This window comes from Ochotona curzoniae, unplaced genomic scaffold (assembly GCF_017591425.1).
Source record: "Ochotona curzoniae isolate NIBS_2020 unplaced genomic scaffold, NIBS_Ocur_1.0 scaffold_4701, whole genome shotgun sequence".
In the NCBI taxonomy this organism is placed as follows: domain Eukaryota; kingdom Metazoa; phylum Chordata; class Mammalia; order Lagomorpha; family Ochotonidae; genus Ochotona; species Ochotona curzoniae.
The window spans coordinates 79,649,123-79,663,660 of record NW_024467122.1 but is presented as its reverse complement, the minus strand read 5'-3'; positions in this window follow the sequence as shown (position 1 = coordinate 79,663,660).

Here is a 14,538-nt window from a genome sequence, read left to right as displayed (position 1 = left end):
AAGTTGCCCAGTGCTGGCAGACACGATGTTTGAATTAGGGCATTACGTCTAGACAAATGGCTCGTGGGGAGTGGTGGTGACTGTTTCCAAATACAGGAGACTTCAACAAGCTTGGTTCCCAAGCATTTTTCCCCTCTGGAAGCTATTGGAAGATGTTTGCTTTGTTTTAAAGATTAATTAATTAATTTGAAAGGCAAAGTTATAGAGACAGAGAATCTTCCATCCGTTGGCTCACTCCCTAACTGGTCCCAACAGTTGGAGCTTGGCTGGTTGGAAGCCAGGAACTTCTTCCAGTCTCCCATGCAGGTGCAGGGTCTCAAGGCTTTGGGGCATTCTCTGCTGCTTTCCCAGGCCATAAGCAGGAGCTGGATGGGAAGTGAAGCAGCTGGGACACAAACCAGCACCCATATAGGATCCCAGCACTTGCAGGGGAAGCATTTAGCCATTGAACCATCACACTGGGCTGCAGAGCATTTTTTAAAAATGGCAAATGGGTGAAATGCTAAACATAAATAGAACGGGAACCAGCAGTTGGAAGATCTCTTTCCTTCTTTTCTCTCTCTCTGTTATTCTGCCTTTCAAATAAAGCTTACAAAATATAATAATGCATTGCACATTTAAAAATTGTTAGGAGAGTAGAGCATACTTGGTATCCCCCAAAAATGGCAAATGAGGTGACTCATACGTCAATCACCTTGATTCTGTCACAACACCATCTATTGCACTGCTTACTATAAACACTAACTTCATTAATCAATTAGTTTTGAATAAAGCTGGGATAAACACATAATGTGGAGGTAACCAAGTAAGAGGAAAAGATGTCCCCAAACCAAAGAAACTCACCAACTGGTACAGCTCAGCCTTCCCCAGGCAGGACCAGTGACATCGCTGAGGTGAGTGTGAGCCGACTTCCCTACGTGCAACGTGGCAGAACTTGGTTTAAGTCCCAAACCAAGCTGTGTTCTGTCACTCCCAGCCCTTCACCCTGGTCCTTGCAGATCTCTAGACCTCAGAGACCAGGACAGAGAGCGAAAGGGACCTCAGAGGACATGCATAGAGGTCTCTGGAACCAGGAGCCTCCTGGGTGTGCCAGAGACAGCCAGCCAGCACTGCCTGTTCTCTGATGCCCCTCCCTTCCTCCCTCTCAAAGGCCCAAGAACAAAAGGGACTCTGAGCTGATTCTCACTCAGGTGTAAATGACCTATCAAAGTTTGGTGGTTGGGGCTTCAGGCAGTAAAATGAAGACAGGTAGAGAAATAGGACAGAATTCTAACACTGAGAGAATGTCCAGCCCAAGGGGAGCTTGTCTCCATTACCCAAGACCCATGAGATTCCACTCTTCATGGGGGCTCTGGCTCCAGGCACCACCTCCCTACTCATGGAAGAGCCTGGATCAGGCCCCTCGCCCACAGTTCTGTCCATCCATTTCCCCAGGAGACAGCCAGGGTTACACAGAATTAACTCCTGCTGGACATGCGTGTCTTGGCTTGCAAGACGAGGGCATCCCACACCTCCTGGCTCCTCACGCTAAGTCCCCTGGGTTCAGACTCCAGTGGAGGGACTCCGACCCTCTGCCGTGTAGACCCCTGCCATTTGTGGGGTGAAGCTCCAAGTGTGGCGTGGGAGCCCAGCCTGGAAGGTTTAAGCTCTCCAGCTCTCTAGACGTCTTTGCTAAGGTAGAGAATGGGGTAGGGAGTGGCAGAAGAGATTCCATACGAACGCGTTATGGTCCTACCTTTGGGAATATCTGAATTAAACCTCAGCTTCCTGTCTACGAAATTAAGTAGGACAAGAGTGGGGAGAGAAGGAGAGGCACTTGCCTTTTTTTTTTTTAAAGATTTATTTATTTGAAAGGGAGTTACATAGAGAGAGGAGACAGAGACAGAGAATAAGAGCAAGAGGAGAGATCTTTCATCCACTGATTCACTCTGCAACAGGGCCTGTAAAGCCAGCTCTCCCAAATGCGTGGTCGGGGCCATTTTCTGCTACTTTCCCAGGCACATTAGCATGAAGCTGGATCCGAAGTAGAGCAGCTGGAACTCCAACTTGGCTTAATCAGCTGAGCCCAAGTCCCAGTAGATGTCTGGACACAAGATTGCTTCATTGCCTGGGCCAGAGCGGCCAAGTCCGATGACTCTCCTGTGGAGGAAGAGGCACTGCCCATAAATAGCCTGCAGGTGGCACCAGAGTCATGCAGGAGCCCAGCCGCCCATAAGCCCCAGGACAATGCTGAGCTGGGTGGCCGGCACCACAGCGAACCAGACCACACCCATTTGCAAAGGACACACACACCCTCCGGCTAACGTGCTCTCTTCAGTAGGACAAGCATGCAATTGATGAGGCAGACTTCGCAGAGAGTGAAAAGGGACAGGTCACTGTGTCCAGTACAGCCTTATCTACACCTGCCAGTGGGGAACACACTGAGGTCACGTTTCCTTTGATTTCCACTTTCCCTCTTTAATGCTCCTGCACCCTAGTCTGCTACCAGACGCTCACCATGGGTGGGGCGGGGGAGGAGCGCTCATATCTGTTTTAGCTCTCAGGCTCTGAGCCCAGCCCTGAGCTGCCCTCCCCAACCCTCAACATCCACAAACGTCAGAGGTAGGCTGGCAGCAGCTGTCCCAGCCCCGGGGCCTTCCACCCTCATCTCTACTAAATTGATTTTGTAATTTCGTTCTGAGTCCTAGGATCCTTTATCTCTTCGAATTTCAGTGTAGCAGCGTATTGAATTTCAAATAGATCAGTCGCATTATTCCAGATTCTTTTCTTCCCAAGATTACCCCACTATTCCATGCGGTTCCAAATGAACACACCATTTATCCTTTTGTTTCCGAATCCGCATCTCTCAAAGCCAGACTCCGCTTAATGGCCTCCGATTCTTCTCACTCGCCATTCGGTCCATGATTCCTTGTTATCCAAATAATAGATTTGTCTGTGGGAGGAGTCATTCCTTTGAAATTGTTCTTTTACATTTATTTTTATAATTGGATTCCACTAGTTCTCTCTCTCTGACTCACACATTGCTACAAACAGCAACAGCTTTGGGGTCTTAACCCCAAGTTGGAAATTTGGATTGACAGGAATAAAAGGGATCAGGTGAGAGAAGAAAGAAAATGTGTGAAAATGCTTCTTAGCTGACACTGACCCTCATGGTCTCAAATATGTATAACAAACTCTCATGAAAAATAAAAGTTTAAAAAAATGTGTAACAAGCCAACAGAACATGGAACTGCAAATGGGCAACCATGACAAGGAATGAAATTATACAATTTGGGGCCCGGCGCGGTGGCGCAGTGGTTAAGGTCCTCACCTTGCACGCCCGGGATCCCATATGGGCACCGGTTCTATCCCGGCAGCCCTGCTTCCCTTCCAGCTCCCTGCCTGTGGCCTGGGAAAGCAGTCGAGGACGGCCCAAAGCCTTGGGACCCTGCACCCGCGTGGGAGACCCGGAAGAGGCTCCTGGCTTCAGATCGGCATAGCATCGGCCGTTGCGCTCACTTGGGGAGTGAATCATCGGACGGAAGATCTTCCTCTCTGTCTCTCCGCCTCTCTGTATATCCGCCTTTCCAATAAAAATAAAACAAATCTTTAAAAAAAGAAATTATACAATTTGCAACTAGATGGTCCCAACTACAGACCATTATGCTCAGTGAAATAAGTCAATCAAAAAGAGAGAAATACCCTATGTTCTCTCTAATATGAGGAATCCATTATGCAAATTGGAATGTACAGTGGTGGAGTAATGGAGATGACCATATCCAGATGTGAAGACACAATGCAATGTGCATCTCTGCTTCCAAACAAAAGATGGACTCCCAGCGGAAGTGTTGGACACATCTAGACTGTGGGATGCTGGACTGTCTGACATTGTCTGTACCAGCAATGTCGGGGCGCACTTAAACAGCAGACTGATGGAATTGTAATTTCTGATGAAGAGTTGTGACATTATGGGAAAAATCAATTGGGGGTGGAAACTGTGGGGAGGGGAGTCCCAGACTATACAGAATTGTATGACAAATTTCAAAAATTTTTTTTTTAATTAAGTGTAACAAGTCAAAAGAACATGGGGCTGCAAGTGGGAAACATTTGAAAATGTTATGTTCAGAGACAAGGTTTCGAGTTACTTTTGTCTTTTGCAGAAAAGAAAAATTGCCTTTTTTTGTTTCTAGTAAAAATGATCTCTCATGAGAGGCTTGAGTTCAGAATTTATGTTGGAATATAGATACGGAGATGACAGTATTAAAACAACAAGTGTTAAGGAGGTGATGGGGGCGAGGGGTAGAGCCCTGGTCAGTGCTAAGTGAGAGGGAAGCTTCACTCAGCACCGCCCCGTCCAGCACAGTGTGGGCGTCCTCCCTGTAGGATGTGACACTCATGGCACCAGCACAAAAGAAGTGACAGAGACAAAGCTTTCATCAGACATTGAAGCTCTAAAACTGCAAGAAATAAGTATCCTTTTTTGGTTTTTCTTTTCAAGTGTATTTAAGCCAGCAGGTTCCCATCAGCCAATTCCCTCCGAAAATGCTTGCAATTGCCAGGCACACAGAAGCAGATGGAAAATGAAGGGACCCTGAAGTTCTTGATGACATCATCAGCTCAGGGATCCACAGCAGGGTAGCTGAGTACAGTCTGGAATGTTAGACTGACAATGGCAAACCCAGCACTTTGTGCTGCTCGGGGTACTTTTTGCTCATAATGAAACCCTTACAACAAGTCAGAAACAGATCCTGTTACTGTCAGCCCAGATGGGGACCGAACAGATTACTCCAAGTGATGGCCAGGCTGCGATGTTGGCGTGCCAACAGTGGCCTAACCTGTTGTACCACAGCAGTGGGCCCTACTCTAAGCCTCTTAAAGCCCAGGGTCCCAGGGCTTTGGGATATAGGATGATCTCATGAAGGCATGTTAGGGACGATAAAGACACCAGCGTGGCCAGAGCAAACAGGTGACAGTGACCACATTTGCAAACAGGAGGCAAAGATCTGGCATGCCAATTCCAAAGGCAGCGACTGGGGCGAGATGGATTTAATGACAATGGAGATCATGATTCAATGTTTACAGTAAAAGCTCTGGTGACTGCCCCCTCGAGCGTAGAGCTTGAATGGAAATGTAAGGACATCGACCGATATAACCAACAAGCAGAACTGGAGAGGGGTGAGGCCTAAGAAGGAAGGCAGTGGGCCATCGGAGTGGACACAACCAGCGCTCAGCCTCTGAGCGGGTATCAGGGAGCACCAGTGTGTGTCTGCCTGTTGCAGCCCCCAGGAACCCCAGATTTTCTGGCCCTGACCCTCAGGACGGGGCCCTGCAGGTACATACTGAAGGCTGTAGTTGAGAGTTCCCAGCCATGGTGACAGCATCCAAGGCCAGGCAAAGCTCACTCACCACAAGGACTCAGAGGACTCGGACCAGCAACCCCACGCTTGGGCATGCCCTGTTACAGCCAGGGATACAGATGATCCTCGGCAAGGGGAGTAGAGTGTGAGACAGAGCCGGCAAGGCACTGGGTGCCAGCTTCCAGGTTCTGTTCTCATTGGAGTCTCATCAGCAACAATGAATCCCCGCCCCACAACAGGTGCTAAGTCTAGCCAACCAAGGAAGCATGCCTGAGCCAGGGATTTTCCCATATCCATCATGTCTTAGTGTCCAGCCCCCAGAGAGGTCAAAATGTCAGTGAGATTCAAGGTCTCAGGCATACAGAGCACTCAGCAGGCAGGGTAGTCCCGGGGGTCAGAGATCATCATCTTCTAGGAGATGATCAAGTGCTAGGACTTCCCTTGGCAGGTGCAGGGTTGGATGTCCCAAGCCTGCTGCGCTAACTCTTCACTGCACCGTGGTCTCTTTTAGAAGCCCTGAGGAGCAGTCACTCCAAACCAAAATGACTCAGAGTTCCCAGGAACTGGGTCAAGGTCAAAGCAACAGCACAGATTCCAAAGGGTGAGGCAGGAAGAGCTCTTGAGAGAGCAGGAGGAGAGGAAGGAGGCGAGGATGGTCACGGATGGTGGGCTGAGGGGCAGCAGAGCCTGTAAAAGGAGGGGAGATGGAAGGCAGGGTGTGGGTGGCCAGAAAGATGCCAGAGATTCAAGGCACCCAGAGAGATGAGAGAGAGAGAGGCAACTGAGTTGCACAGGTGGCCTGCTGTCCTCATCGGCTCGGACTACCCAGCAAACCCGCTGCAGACCAACAGGAATTTATTCCTTCCGTTATACGGGCAGGCAGATCTGAAATCAAGGCTCCCAGCACGGCTAGGCTCAGGCTCGGGTCCCTTCCTGGCCTCTCACGTAGACGCCTTCTTGCTGAATCCTCTCGTGGAGGAGGGAGGGGAAGCTCTCACACAGCATTTCTGCAAAGACACCAAGCCCCACACCGGAGGTGCCAATACTCAACGCACAGCAGTGTAGCACCCGGGATGGGTCAGTGGGAAGAGGAACAGGAAGTTCCAAGAAGCTGGCCCTTTCTTGCTCTTCCTCCCCTCCAGGCAAAATCAGAAGGAATGCCTGAGCAGTTTCCCTACCCCCAGCCTGCCCGGCTCCGGGCTTGCAGGAAGGAGAGGCAGGCTCTGCAGTTCTTCAGCCTGACCTTTCCAGGGCTAAGCACGGAAGATGGTTCTGTGCTTCTCCCCAGGGGTGGAATTCAAAATAGAAACAAGATGGTTAGTAAGACGCAACATTTACAAGCATGCAGGATGAAAGTGGCTTCCACTAAAGTTGACTAATTGTAAAACTTAGAATAAATAAATATCTAGGAAGCTGAACCTGTCAGCCCTCTTGAGGGGAAGGCTGATTCTGGTTACCATGAGCCTGCCTGGTTACCATGAGCCTGCCTCAATAGCATCCACAGAATGGGTCGCCCAGCCCCTGTGCACCTGCAGGTCCTAAGCCCTTAGGGAAATCCAAGCACAGCAAAGGCCACTGAGTCCCTAGTGTCCTTCCTGGGGCAGGGCACATCTGATTTCTCAGCATGGCCCACACCCCTCGGGGCCCACTTGAGTAGCCCAGCAGGTTCTCCCAGAGGCATGAGGTGGAGGGGTAGCAGAAGAGCTCTGATGTATTATTCATTGCTCTGTGAGGCCAGCCCTCAGTTGATCCCATCCTGTGACTCACTGTGGGGCTGAGCTTGGGAGAGATCCAGCTTTGTTGGACAGGAGCAGGGGTGTGTGTGCATGGGCTGAGGGGAGGGAAGGGGGACAGATTCTGACAGGTGCAGGCACAGGACCCAGAAGTTTGGGCTGTTTCAGGCATTGGGGAATGAATGAACAGACGAAAGATCTCTCTCTCTCTCTCTCTCTCTCTCTCTCTCTCTCTCTCTCTCTCTCTCCTTCTGTTTCTCTGACTTTCAAATGAAATAAAAATGTATTTATTTGAAATATAGAGCTACAAAGAAGCAGAGAGAGAGATGCCGGCTTACTTCTCAAATGGCAGCCACAGCTGACACTGGAAGGCAGGCGTTTCCTTTGGGTCTCCTGCATGGGTAGCAAGAGTTCAAGCACTTGGGTCACCTTCTGCTGCTTGTTCAGGCTCATTTGTAGGGAGCTGGATTAGAAGTGGAGCAGCTGGGGCCTGATGTGGTAGCCTAGTGGCTAAAGTCTTTGCCTTGCATATGCTGGGATCCTATACGGGCACTGGTTCTAATCCTGGTTGCTCCACTTCCCATCCAGCTCCCTGCTTGTGGCCTGGGAAAGCAGTCGAGGACGGCCCAAAGCCTTGGGACCCTGCACCCATGTGGGAGACCCAAAGGAGATTCCTGGCTTCGGATCGGCTCAGCGTCAGCTGTTGCGGCCACTTGGAAAGTGAATCAGTAAGTGGAAGATCTTTCTTTCTGAATCTGCCTCTCTCTATACATCTGCCTTTCCAATAAAAATAAAATAAATTTTTAGGACCCAGTGCAGTAGCCTAGCAGCTAAAGTTCTCACCTTGTACATGCCAGGATCCCATATGGGCGCTGGTTTGTGTCCCAGCCACCTCGCTTCCCATCCAGTTCCCTGCTTGTGACCTGGAAAAGCAGTCGAGCACAGCCCAAAGCCTCGGGACCCTGCACCCACGTGGGAGACCTGGAAGAAGCTGCTGGCTCCTGGCTTTGGATTGGCTCAGTTCTGGCCATTGCAGCTGCTGCTTGGGGAGTGAATCATCAGACAGAGGATCTTCCTCTCTGACTCTCCTCCTTTTTGTATATCTGACTTTCCAATAAAAATAAATAAATCTTAAAAAAGAAAAAGTGGAGCAATTGGGACATGAATTATCAGCCACATGGGATGTGGGCTTTTCAAGCAGTATTTTAAGCCAAAAAATAAAATGTTTAGAAATTTGCTATAATTTATTTAAAATAAATACATATCAATCTGTTCAAGAACAGCCGTCATTTTCTCTCCAGTGCAGCTCTGCTGGCCTCACCAGGCTACACACACCTCCTCCAGGAAGCCCCAGATCTTCACCGCAATGTGGCTCCTCTTGTCCCAAGGGGCGGGTCTGGCTGTGATCTTGGCATTGGAGGTTGCTTGGCTGCACCCAGACTCTAGTTCCCAGGACAGTCTCAGGCAAGCCATGGAAGCCCCCTGGACTTGGGTGTCCTTATCCATAAATAAAGACCAGTCCTTTCCCCTGTGGCCAAAACTCACAAGGATACTGCAAAGTTTTCAGGGAGAAGCAAGATGCCAGCCATGTCCTTGGCTCCTGACAGGGTGCAGACATGATCAGCTGGGGCGATGAGTGAGTGAAGAGGGGAGTAAGTAGGCCTGGTGCTGTGGTATAGTGGGTAAAGCTGCTGCTTGCAGCATTGGCATTCCTGATAACCACCGGTTTGAGCCCCAGTGTTGCACTTCTGATCCTGCTCCCCGCTATGGGCCTGGGTCAGCACTGGAGGATGGCTCAAGGCCTTGTGCCCCTGCACCCACATGGGAGACCCGAGAGCAACTCAACAAATGAAGTATCTGTCTCTGTCTCATCTAACTTTAAAATTTTTTTTTTTTTAAGAGTAGGCACTACTTTATTTTTGATGATGTTTACCTTGTTGATCAGGAAAGGGTTGAGGATTAGGGGAAAGTGGGTGAGACCTTTGTTTACACACTTTCTTTTTCTTTTTCTGTATTTGGGGGAAAAGGGGGAGATAAGGGGAGAAAGCACGCCCAACCTTCCAACTGCCTCAATACCCGGGGAGGAGGAACAACGGCCCAGTGTCGTCCCAAGGTCCCCAATGTGGAGCATGCTCTGAGCGTTCTGCTCGAGTGGTTTTGATAGTTCTGAAATGCTGTCGGTCTCACAGATCCAAGGATGAGGAAATCCTTCCGAGGTTAATTGGCTGACACAGTCCGCTTCTGAGTCTCTATTGGCCCAGAAATTGCAGTCACGCTTCCCTGGGGTAGTTGACCAATTAATTTGTTCTACTCTCCTTCCTCTGCTTCCTCCAACTGGTGCTGCAGCCCAGGCCAGCCCTGCCCACCACACACTCGAGTGGCCCTCATGTACGCCAGGGAAGCTGCAATCCACTCAGAGTGACCCCAGGAACCCCCACTCGCCCAGCCCCCAGTCCTAGTTCCCTTGGGCTAGTGTGATAGCCTATGACACTGGTCCTCTGCCAGCAGTGTCAGCATCCCTTATAGGAGCCAATTTGTGTTCCAGCTACTCCACTTCTGATCCAGTTCCCTAATTACGGTCTGGGAAAGTAGTAGAGAATGGGCCAAGTCCTTGGGCCCCTGTACCCATGTGGGAGATGTGGAGAAAGTTCCTGGCTTCAGATTGGCTCAGTTCAGACCATTATGACCATTTGAGGAGTGAATTGGCAAACGGAAGATTTCTTTCTCTCCCACCTTCACTCTGTAAATCTTCCTGTCAAATAAAACTAAATTAAATAAACTTAAAAAAAATAAACACTTGGGGCCCTGAGCAATGGTTCAATTGGCTAATCCTCCCCCTTCAAGTGCTTGAGCTAAAAAAAAAGTTTTCAAGAATTGAAAGGCGCTATTAAAAGGCCAAATATAAGAGTTATGGGAGTCCCAGCAGGTGCAGAAAGAGAAGCTGGGTTTACAAATGTATGTAATAAAATAATAAAGGAAACTATCTCTAATCTAGAGAAAGAATTTGGAAACAATATCCAGGAGGGGCACAGAACTCCCAACGAGGTTGACCAAAAGCAATCTTTACCAAGACACATGATAATCAAGCTCTCTTCAATCAAACATAAGGAAAAGATCCTTAAATGTGCACATGAAAAAAGTCAACTGATATACAAAGGAATGCCAATTAAACTCACAGGAGATCTCTCACAGGAAACTCGAAAAGCCAGAAGAGAATGGAACAACATATCCCAAATTGTAAAAGCAAAAAATCGCCGGCCCGGGATAACGTACCCACCAAAGCTTTCCTTTGGTTTTGAAAATGAAATAAAATTCTTCCACAGTAAAGAAGAGTTAAAAGAATATGCTTCTTCCAAACCTGCCCTACAACTGACACTTAAAAATGTCCTTGACAGAGAAGAGGAATAGCACCTACCAAAACCAAAGGCAAACGTGAAAGAGTAAAATAGCAGAAGACTAAATCAATTAATAACCTATTGCTAAAATGACAAGACCAAATTATCACCCCTTCATATTAACCCTGAATGCAAATGGCTTAAACTCATCAATCAAACGTCATAGATTAGTAGAATGGATTTAAAAACAAAACCCATCTATTTGTTGCCTACAAGAGACACATCTCACCAGCAAAGATCAGTGGCAACTACACCTCATGGATTTTAACTTAAAAAAAAAAATTCATCTCCTCAAAATGCTTTCTCATTAAATTCTTCAATGACTCACAGATCATACAGTAGCATCATTTTCAAGAAGATTCTTGACTGTTTCATTCCTTCAGCAGCACATTAGTCATTCAGTAGCATATTATTTAATTTCATGTCATTTAAAATTTTTTTCCTTCCTGTTGTTGACTTTGTGTTGTGTCTTTTCATTTAAGCGGATGTATAGTAACTGTGTAATGCAGACTATCATAAATTGACAATAGTATGTTGGAGTCTCTGCCATTGTCCACGCCCACAAGGAGGGACATACGACCGTTTATGGAAAACTATACTATAGTAATACTTGTGGGGAACGGGGTGCTAAAGCCGTTCCTGGGATTGGGAAGTGCCGTTGTAAGATGGCGGCTGGCCCAGGGCCAGGAGGCGGAGTTAGCCAGCAGGTAAACAGGAAGTCGCAGGGATAGGCTAATGTCTGCGATTATGTCATTGCTACTGGCCTATCACGTAGCGCCAAATGGACCCATGGGGAGAAGTGATTGGTGGAGAATGATATAAAAGTAGCCGGTAAAAGCTAGGCGGGATAGACGGATTGATGGATTATGGCGACCATGACGAGGGCCGGAATGAGAATAGGGCAGGGGAAGACGGACAGGGAAAGGAACGAGGGCTGGAGCAGAGGAGAGGGACGACGAGCAGAAAGACTGGGGAAAGAACGACAGACGAAACGGGAAGGATGGGGCAGCAGAGGGGAAGAAGGGTTAAGATCTTCGGGTGGAAAAGCTAAGGTGTAGCAGGAGGAAAAGCAGCAGAGAGGGATACAAAAGCAGTACGGAAGCAATGCAGACCTACGAGGAGAGAGGAATGGGAAGAAAGGTGGCAGAGAGAGGGCTGGAGAAGTGGGAAAGAAAGCTAAGGCCAACGGGGAAAAGGGCAGCTGAGAGAAGGGTTTAAACGCGGCCGCTTTCGGCAGTGAGGGTCCGGTTGCGGTTCGGGCTTTTCCCAGACCCCCGAGAGTGTGCCTCGTCATTTTAGTGTCACTGCTGGGCGGCGACAAATACTATGGGGAGCTCAGTGAGGGGGAGCAGCCTTGGTGAGGGAGTAAGGGAAATCCCAAGGCCTATGGAACTGTATCATAAAATGATAATACAAATTTAAAAAAGAAGTTAAATAAAAAAATAAATAAAAATTTTCTCATACGGGCATAGAGCTCAGTGCTGTGTGTTCACTTCATCTTTTTTTTTTTTTAATTTATTTTTATTGGAAAGGCAGATTTACAAGGAGAGACAGAGAGAAAGATCTTCCAACCACCGGTTAATTCCTTAAGTGGCTACAACGGCTAGGCCGGAGCTGAGGTGATCTGAGCTGATCTGAAGGCAGGAGCCAGGAGCTTCTTCCAGGTCTCTCACACGGGTGCAGGGTCCCAAGGCTTTGGGTAATCTTCCACTGCTTTCCCAGGCCACAAGCAGGGAGCTAGATGGGAAGTGGAGCAGCTGCACATGAACCGGTGCCCGTATGGGATCCCGGTGCCTGCAAGGTGAGGATTTAGCCACTAAGCTATCACTCTGGGCCACATTTCATCTCTGATGACTCCCTGGATGAGGAGTCCAATCTTCCAAAGTCACTGTGCAAAGGCAAGGTTGAAATGCTCAGCCGTCTTCAACTGAAAAATTCACGTGCTCCACTGGAGCTGCTGCTGTGCTGCTCTTCACCAGCACCCTGCAATGTGTGGGACTGTCTGGGGGTGTTTCGCAGAAGAGATGTGTGTCAAAGGACGGGGGAGCGAGGGTACAGAGAGGGTAAGCACCCACGCAGCTGTGAAGCATCTCACTTGTCATCAGGACTGCCAGAAGGAAAGCAGCCGTCTGGCATGCTGCCAGGATGTTTGAGCCCATTGGCACCTGCCTTTGATTGGCTCACAGTCTTACAGGGAGGTAGGATCGCTGGGGACAGAGGCCAGCTACGTGGGGACAGCTGGGAGCGGAGGGGATGGGAGCGTCAACTTCTAAGTGTGTAACTCCTTCGTGTTTCTGTCTGGATTTGCACAAAGCAGCAGCACAGATGGAAGCAACAGCGTTTGACTGCTGACCCACTGAGCCAGCAGGGCAGGCCACTTGAGCCCCATGCCCGCTGCCTGCCCTCTGCCAGGGCTGCGGTTAGAGCCCGATGAAGCGATGCAGTACCAGTGCCTGGCTCTGTAGCAAGCGAATGAACACAAGTGACTAAGTGGAGCCAGTGTCAGGGGCAGGGAGCTTTCTTCCTGTTTGAAAGCCATTTGTGAATATTTTATCCTGCAGCCCACACACGGGGTCTGCTGCCAGCTGTCCCTCCTGCCTAACTAATGATGATTTAGCTTTGCAGCTGCAGCAAAATCAACCAGTGTGAGAGATGCAACTAGTAGATACAGCTGGCAACCAACCAACCACCATGCTCAACTTTGACCAGACATGGGCCGAGCCAGACGGGATGGGGCAGCTTGCTGAGGTCACTTATAGGTCAGGTCCTACCGCTATGCCCCTCTCCACTGCCACCTCTTTCCTGCGGAAGAAGAGACGTTAACACATCAAGATGTTAACCTTTGGTCAAGATGTCAGCTTGGAATTAATCTATATCAACCTCACCCCCCACCCCCCACTCAGAAAGGAGGATTTTAGTCCCAGCTAAGGTTGAGGTGCAGGCAGGGTTCCATGAGACTTGGCTCTGTATTTTTTTTTTTCTTTTTCTGAAGATTAATCCATTTACCTGAAAGGCAGAGTTACAGAGAGAGGGGGAGAGACATCTGCTGGTTTGCTCCCTGAATGGCTACAATGGCCAGTCAAGCCAGGAGCTTCCTGAGGGTCCCCCAAGGGAGTGCAGGGGCCCAGAGTCTTGGGCAAGCCTCCACTGCTTTCCCAGGCACACTGGCAGTGTTGATGGATAGGAAATGGATGAGCTGGGACTTGAACCAGTGCCCACATGGAATGCATGGCAGGTGGCAGTTCTACCCACCATGCCAAAACACTGACCCTGTGGTTTCTATTTTTCTACCTCAAGCCTCCATGTCAACGAGGCCCCCTACCTCTTGAGCCCTGGGGCATGGTGATCCCAGCACTGCCATTCCTCCCTCCTCCCCCACCATGCCCACCTGCCAGGGTCTGGGAGTGACCCATGATCCTGTCTTCCAAAGTTAAAAACTTGGCCCTTTTTAAAATTCCAAAACCAGAAAAAAAAATCCCAGGAGGATCCTAAAACGAGAAGAAAGCAGGAACCTCCCCCAACCCTGAGTCATCCCTGTGTTCTAGAAAACTGTTCTCAGAGTCAGCCGTGTCCCACCCCTGCTTGCTTGTCTTTTCACAGGGAAACCTCGGAAGTGTCTCTTTTTTTTTTTAAGATTTATTTTTATTGAAAAGTCAGGAGGAGAGAGAGGAAGATCTTCATCTGCTGATTCACTCCCCAAGTGGCTGCCATGGCCAGAGCTGAGCTGATTCAAAGCCAGGAATCCAGAGCCTCTTCCTGGTCTCCTACATGGGCACAGGGTCTCAAGGCTTTGGGCTGTCCTCTACTGCTTTCCCAAGCCACAAGCAGGGAACTGGATGGGAAACCAGGCTGCTGCAATTAGAACCAGCACCCATATGGGATCCCAGGGAATGCTAGGCAAGAACTTTAGCCATAGGCTACTGCGCTGGGCCCATTAGGAAGTCTCTTAACCCTGGCTTCAATGTTTTTGCCTATACAGTGAGGCTGCCGTGTTCTAATTGAAAGCTGCTGTGAGAGCTAAATTAACTTTGTCAGGTAACCGGCAGGTCTGCAGTAAGAGCCCATTTCAGTAGG